This window comes from Mus pahari, chromosome 2, assembly GCF_900095145.1.
Source record: "Mus pahari chromosome 2, PAHARI_EIJ_v1.1, whole genome shotgun sequence".
NCBI classification, from domain to species: Eukaryota; Metazoa; Chordata; class Mammalia; order Rodentia; family Muridae; genus Mus; species Mus pahari.
Window position 1 is genome coordinate 133,312,897 of NC_034591.1, and position 7,923 is coordinate 133,320,819.

Consider the following 7,923-nt stretch of genomic DNA (forward strand, 5'->3'; position numbering starts at 1 on the left):
GTGGAGGTTATGGAATACAGATACTTAACAGAGGAAGTATGTCACGAGGGCTTTGGAAGTCTGTAGCCTCCTGCCATGTCTATTTTGTTTGCCTAGCCTTGGGTGTGAAGGAGCCAGCTTCCTGTTCTGGCTGCCTGCTGCCATGCTTTCACCTCCACATGGACTCCTCTGGCTCCGGCTCCGGCTCCGGCTCTGGCTCTCTCTCTTCCTGTGTCTCTGTGTTTGTGTGTGTCTCTCTGTCTCTCTATCTCTTTATGTCTCTGTGTCTGTCTCTGTGACTATTTCCTCTCTCTTTCTCTCTCTCTCTCTCTCTCTCTCTCTCTCTCTCTCTCACACACACACACACACACACATGCACACACATACATGCACACATCAATATCCACATGCACCCATGCATGTGCACCCTCACACACACATTGACACTGACTACATGTGACCACACACAGTAATCATATTATTATACTCATTGCAGACATTTGAAAGGTGACGACAAAGAATCACCACAAACCTGCCATCATCAACATTCCAGATGTATCTACACCACAAAACTGAGATCCCCGGAATAAGCAGCTTGGGACTCTGCGCTCTCTTTAAACTTAGTGTTGCACTATGAACATTTCCCTATGTCTTAAAATAGCTCCCAAAGCATGCATTTCACAGTATTGCTACAGCAGAAAGGCTAGAAGCTAAATCCCCCTGAAAGGCCTTTCCCCATCTGGTTGAGATTGTCGAAGGTGTGAATCTGCAGTGTGCTTCAGTCCTGTGATGGAGATGCCTGACAGCCAGGAAGCCCTCTGGACCCCAGCTGAGGGTGAATTCCTCACACTTCACAATATAAAGAACCTGCATGCTGTTTAGTGTGGAAGAGAGGCCTTTTGTCTTCAGAGTGTACACAGGCTCTGGTGGATTTTCATCTAATAGAAACAGAGGCAGAATTTGCATATTCAAAGCCTGATGTGATGTAGTTGCTAGGCTCTCCCTGGACCCATGAGGCAGTGGGGGAGACGTGGGATGTCCAGATTCAAGGTCCACAAAGTTAAGGTGAAAACTCTGGGTTTCGTTGACACCCCTTCCCACAGAGAATTCACCTCAGAGGGCAAGTGGTCTGACAGTGCTGCAATGAGAACATTTACTTATAAACTGCATCAAATCCAAGCCCACGGCCCCCTCCATCCCCACCCTGTGAGCTTTGGCTGGGGAGTGACAGGCCTTTTCAACTATCCATCCCTCCTGACACAGAAAATCTGGGCTGAAAGTGGGTTGCAATGGAGTGGAACGGCCAACAAATAGAACACATGCTAGCCAGAAGACATTTCATCTGACCAAAACCATGCAACCAATGGGACTTCTAAGTTGCTTCTGGCAGGAGCAACACAATCAGCTCCCTCTGAGGTCCAGCAGGCACAGGCGCCATCATCACCTTTACCAAAGGTATATGCTTCCACGGAGCTGGAAGGGAAGAGGGCTTGATTTTTTTTTTTTAATTTGATAAAAAAAAAAAAAAAAAATGTTTTCTAAAATTCATGTCTCTTGCCAATTTATCAGAGCCTGGACTTGGACAGTTTATCAATCAGATGGCTCTGGGAGACAGGTAATGCAGTGCTCTGAAGAGAGCGGCTAAGCTCCCTTAGATGGAACTGAGAGTCCCCAGGAGCTATCAGATGCACTTGCAGAGAGGTGCCCATCCTTGGGGATGAGTTCCTTGGACCCAGTTCCCTCAAGTAGTAGCCGGTCAATGCAAGGATCATGTCCCTGGTACAGAAGGGCTGAGGGAAGCCTGATGTCAAAGGACAGAGGCAGCCAAGAAGAGGAGGAGAAAATACACCTACCTAGGGAACTAGCCTTCCTGGTGGGGAGAGAAGTCCTGGTGTTAAAATCCTGTTCCCCAGTTGGTTCTTGATTTGTGTAAAGAAGGTTGGAGGGCCAATTGCTTTGTAGAAGGTACAGGCAGGACTTCCCAGTCCCAGGAGGGAAGGGAGAGACAAGGAAGAAGAGAGGAGGAGCCTTTCTGCCATCCTTTGGAGGAAGAAGAATGCAGTAATCGTGTGAGGTCTCCACTACAGGCAGGTGGCCAAGGATGTTTGGCAGGGGCTAAGGTGGGGCTAGCCACTGAAATTTATGACAGGTGTAGAAACAGAGATAATAAATTGGTAAGGGCATGCTTTTCCTAGCTGGAGATAATAACACCCAATTGTGCTGAGAAGGCAAATTGCAAAGGAATTAACTCTGTGTGGTGCGGGTGTGTGTGTGTGTGTGTGTTTTATCTCAGATTCAAGGATCTCAGGTGGGAGCTCCTAGCACAGTCACCTCCTGGAGCAAAGGCTGGTACACAAAAAAGGAAGCCGGGAAGGACTAGTAGCAGAGCCAATCCTGGGCAAAGGAATTTTTGATAACCAACGAAGTCCAATTTGTAACAGTAATATTTTTATCTCCATTACCACTGATTGCATATTCTCAAATCTCTCTCAGGCTGTTATTGGTGAAAATGCTGCTAGAGCGAGGTGGGATGTGAGAGTTCTTGGGAATTTAGATTGGCACAGCCCTCTCAACAAGGCAGTTATTCTGCCGACTTCTTCCTCAGCAAACCCCAATCGCAGCTTCTGAGAATGACTTTAGGGAAATGACTGCTTCTGTTCATGGAGTTCACTAACTATCTGTGGTGGCTGGGGCCAGTTTACTGGCTGTATCAGCAACAAACTTGTTCTAACTGTAGTACAGGGTTGTATATTTTATACTTGAAGTGGAAAAAAGACCACCACGGTAGAGTGGTGTGGAGAGTCACGCCATCAGTCCCCTGTCAGGGCTCAGCCTGTCAGTCAACATTGCACAGCTTAGAATTTGCAACAAAACCTGGCATTTGGCACCTGACACTCTTCCTAGGAGCTCAGGGTTTGAACCTAGACATTAAATTCAATTTTATTAGGCAATCAGTAGAGTAAGGCAGCACAGTTGTGTTTCCGTTTTGCCCACATCAGACACACTGGACACCATTGTTCTTTCTCAGAGACAGGAACAGCTTTCACAGTTGCCTAGCTCTCCAAATTTCTACACTAATTATTCCCTTTGAGCCGGACACCAATGTGTGAGATTGTTAAGCAAGGACCACGTACGGGGAGCTAAGTGGTTGCCCAAGGGCCATAAGACTTGAGGGTGTGGAGACTGAACTTCTGACCCAGACTGAACTCATGTATAGAAGCAACCCCTTGACCCTGGACCACCCTGCCCACATAGTCTCATGTTATCAACCTGCTCCACCAGTGTCCACAGTGCATGTGATTTTCTCCAAGGGTTGCAGCGATTACCAGAGCTCCATTTCCTTCAAAACAAGATGTTGTCCCTGACAAACTGAACCTTACCGGCAGAAGTAAGTTAGCCCCTTTCCTTACTACATTGCATAGTTGATTTATTTGCATATGAAACTACCATCTGTGAGCTCCTGAGGGCAGGGGCTACCTCTGAGACAGAGGAGAAAATTGGTCTTTGGAGGCAGACTGCCTAGGATAGACCCCCACTTAAACATTATGTGCCCTTGTCCGCATCTGGAAATGGGGTCTTGGAAAATGCTGCCAACCATACAGGAGTACTGTGAAGATGAAAAGAGTAAACACACATGTATTGCAAACACTATGAAATGACCTAGCCATGAGAGAGGAGTGGAACTGACCACTTAGCTATGAGCACCCCAGCTGCATGGGAAAGGACACACCTGTGCACAGTGGCCTGCTCAATGCATCTCTACTTACTACCATGACTGCCACTCAACAGGTGCTTAAGAAAGCGCTCTCGAAAGAACGAGCAAACAGTCAGGGACTGGAGTGAGATGGAAATGTCACTTACCCTAGTTTGGAGCAGTCATGGCTCCCTGTCTGACGTACAAAGAACTAAGATCAGGCTGAAGGGAGCATGTACTGCTCTTGCAGAGAACCCAAGTTCAGTTCCCAGGACCCATGCCAGGATGTTCACAGCAGGAACCTGCACTCAGGTTCCTGAACTCTGCAAATATAACACAGAGACACACATATGTGTAATTAAATAAAATAAACCTAAGAAAAGACATGAGGCTCCTACTCCCTCAACAAAAGTGTGTATGTGTGTGTGTGTGTGTGTGTGTGTGTGTATTTGTTTCCTATGCAACTGAAATATTGAGTCACTAAAGGGAAAGTTAATACACTTAAGGAGTTTGTAAAGACAAGAAGGTATGGCAAACAAAAACTTTTAAATTTTTTAGATTGATTTATTGTATGTGTATGAGTGTTTTCCCTGCATGTATATCTGTGTCCCACAGGAGAGCCTGGTACCCAAGGGTCAGGAGATAACACTGGATTCCCAGGAACTGGAGTTCCAGCACTATGTAGACACTGAGGATTGAACCCTGACTCTCTGCAAGAGCAGCCACTGCCCTTGGCTACCAAGCCATCTATATATCTCTAACTCCAAACTTTAAAAATAGATAAATAATGGAAGGTACTTATGATCCAAAGGAAAAAAACAGAACCTGATATTTGTATATAAAATTCCATTTACAGCTTTATAAATGTATATATTTATACATTAACACCAACTAAAATACTCCAGATTTTTTACTGTATTCTTTTTGTTATAGCGAAAAAAAAATCCCCATAGCAAAACCTCAACAAAATAGGCAAATTAAGAAACATATTGATAAAAGGGGAAATGTTATACAGAAATTGTAAAACTGTATATGTGTGTATGCTTGATATATAAACATGGATATGTTTCAAAATGAAATCCCATAGCAACATAATGCTATTTATGGGATAAGCCTTGCAAAAATTTTTAAGCCAGGAGCTTTCAGTGGTGTGACAGAATACATCAGCTGAATTACATTTAGATCTCCCAGCCTCTTTCAATTAAACCAATGAACAAGGGAGTGAAAAAGGTAAACACCCTCAGCAAATGAGGTGATAGCTAATCCCCACACCCCAGGGCAGGGCGGGCAGTGTACGTGCGCTGTCTTGGCTGTATTTGCAACATAGGCCTCTCATTAGACACATCAGAGGGATGCCCCACGAGCTGCTAAACAAAGAATAGAAAGAAAGAAAACAACAAATCTGAATCGGGCAAGCCTACTAGAAGAATTCTGGGAATACAGCTATAGTGACCTGTGCATAGGTGTGAATCCTTCCTGGGGTTCCTCTCTTATAGACAGAGTACCCAGAGTAGGAAAACCAAAATCCCATAGGCAGTATCTACCAAAGCAGTCAGACAATGGCGTGCTTTCATGAACCCCAAATTATAAATACACAAGAACAAGGCACCTGCACAACACAGCCTGCATGAGACACCTACAGCATCAACAACTAACGAAACAGTACCAAGTAGAAAGTGTCTGCAGCCAATCAGAGAACAGTAGATGAAAATGGAAACCGATACAATCTTAGTTTTTAGTTATTATTTAAGTGAAAACACCAGGTCATTTAAAGGGAAAAGATCGGGTGTCAGGAGTTTAGACAGCAACACTCTGTTGAGTGACTTAAGATGCCCAAAGGCAGGAAGGAAGCCAAAGACCTTAAACAAAACAAAACCAACTGTTTAATATATAGGCTGAAAACAATCTTTATGTAGGAAAATGCAAAGATAGAGCAGCCAAAATAAATGGACCCAATTCACAACTTACAATAAATAATCAAGATGTTATTAAACTGGCATAAACACCCACAAAGAGCAACGTAACACAAGAGAGGGGCTAGAAAATGATCCACGGGTGTGTGTGCACTTTCTACCAAAGTGCACAGAAAATACACTGGATAAAATGGTAGAACAGGGGACCAGAGAAACGGTTCCACACGTAACGGTGCTTGCTGCCAAACGTGACTCTCCTGAGATCAATCCCTGAGCCACCCACACTGTGAAAACTCACCCCCTAAAGTCCCTTTCGGGTCTCCACACATCCACCAGGGTACTTGTGAGCATGAGCATGCACAGACACACATAACACGAATTAACTAATTACTTTTTAAAGGGGGGGAAAGGACAAGACCTTGAGGATGTGGCTCCGTGGCAGCGCCTTTCCTCAGATGCACGCATCCCTGCATTTCGGCCAGCAGTAACATAAGAAAGCATAAAACACAGATGAGAGACTATGGTGAGTCAGTTTCAGATGGGCGAGTACCCACAAGTCTCAACCTCTGTTTGCCAACTGTTCAATGTTAAAAGAAAGTAAAATAATTCAACAGATGCTTTACTGAATGAAGAGAAAGAGACAGGATAAATAGACGGCTACTGGTTGCTTCTTGTTATTAACTGACAGTACAAGGATATCACTTGAAGATGATAAGGAAAGAATGTACCAACAACAACAAAAACATCCACTCTGTTGTATAAAAGACAAAACTAAGCGAAAATATCCAAATAGGGAGACTGATTAAGATGATTTAAAAAATCAAATGAGGCAAATTCTGATGTCAAAGTAGAATTCTCACCAAAAAGCAAGGCCAAGAAAAAGGATCTATAGCTGTGATTTATGAGAATATAACATTGATATTTATACTCCTGGAAATGTATTTGCCAAGCAGTGTTTATAGATCAAAAGAACTTTCCAAACACAGATATGTTGGTCTCAGAGGGGGAAACATGGAATCAAATATGTATATGGAGTGTTAATGAGAGGAAGGCGATATGAAACTTAACCAGCTCAGCTGCCTAAACACGAACTGAACAATAACACCACCAATAGCCTTTTTCTTTTATCATATTGTTGTAGGGGGCCTGTTTGTTCTTTTGAGGAGAATTGCTTTATTGAGACAGGCTCTCTCTAAGTAGACCTGGCTATCCTGGAACTCATTCTATAGACCACGCTTACCTCAAACTCACAGAGATCCATTTGCCTCAGCCTCCTGAATGGCGGGTCACTGTCTAGTGAGTTCTATTCCTGTGAAGAGGCACCATTACTAATGCAACTCTTATTAAGGAAAGAATTTACTGGGGCTGGCTTACAGTTCAGAGGTTTGTTTAGTCATCATCATCATGGCAATGAACATGCTGGCATGCATGGTGCTGGAGCAGTATCTGAGAACTTTACATCCTAATCCACAGGCAGATGGGCAGAGAGAGACATTGAGCCTGGCATGAGCTTTTGAAACCTCTAGGCCCACACCCACAGTGATACACTTCTTCTAACAGGATAAAAGGGTACAGTGTGGAAATTAAACACATGCATGTTGACCATTAATGACCATTTTCATATCCCTATCACTGCTTTATATCAGCTCTCTCTAATACAGGGTGATGCTCTTTGGAAGAGCACCTGCAGCTACAGATCTTCAAAACCTCACCTGTGAAAGGAAGTCCTCCCCATCCCAGGGACAGTGGCACATGCCTTTAGTCCCAGCACTCAGGAGGCAGAGGCAGCCAGATCACTGGTGATACAGACTAAAAAGCAAGAGCCATTGCTATTTCACACCCTGAGGGAGCTGGAAGCCAGCAGCCACTCTGAACTAGTTTGGTCAGTGGCCAAGGAGTAAATCATAAAACAGTTGAATGAAGGACCTGTACAGTTTTGTCATATTTGAAGGAAAGCACCTTTGAGACTGGGGGTAGAAAGGGGAAAATAATCTGTATTATGTACCGCTCTTCAGTCTCCGTTGTCAGGCAAAGTAAAGAAGTCATGAGAAACTGTGCCACAATCAAATCCTTATCAAAGAGGGGAGGGACAGTCAGGAGGGAGCAAAAAGAGGGACACCTCTCTCAGCACAGAGTCGGGGGAGGACACCTCCCTCAACACAGAAAGCCGGGGACGGGGATGGGGCTGGGGGGGGACACCTCCCTCAACACAGAAAGCCGGGGACGGGGATGGGGCTGGGGGGGACACCTCCCTCAACACAGAAAGCCGGGGACGGGGATGGGGCTGGGGGGGACACCTCTCTCAGCACAGAGTCGGGGGAGGACACCTCCCTCAAC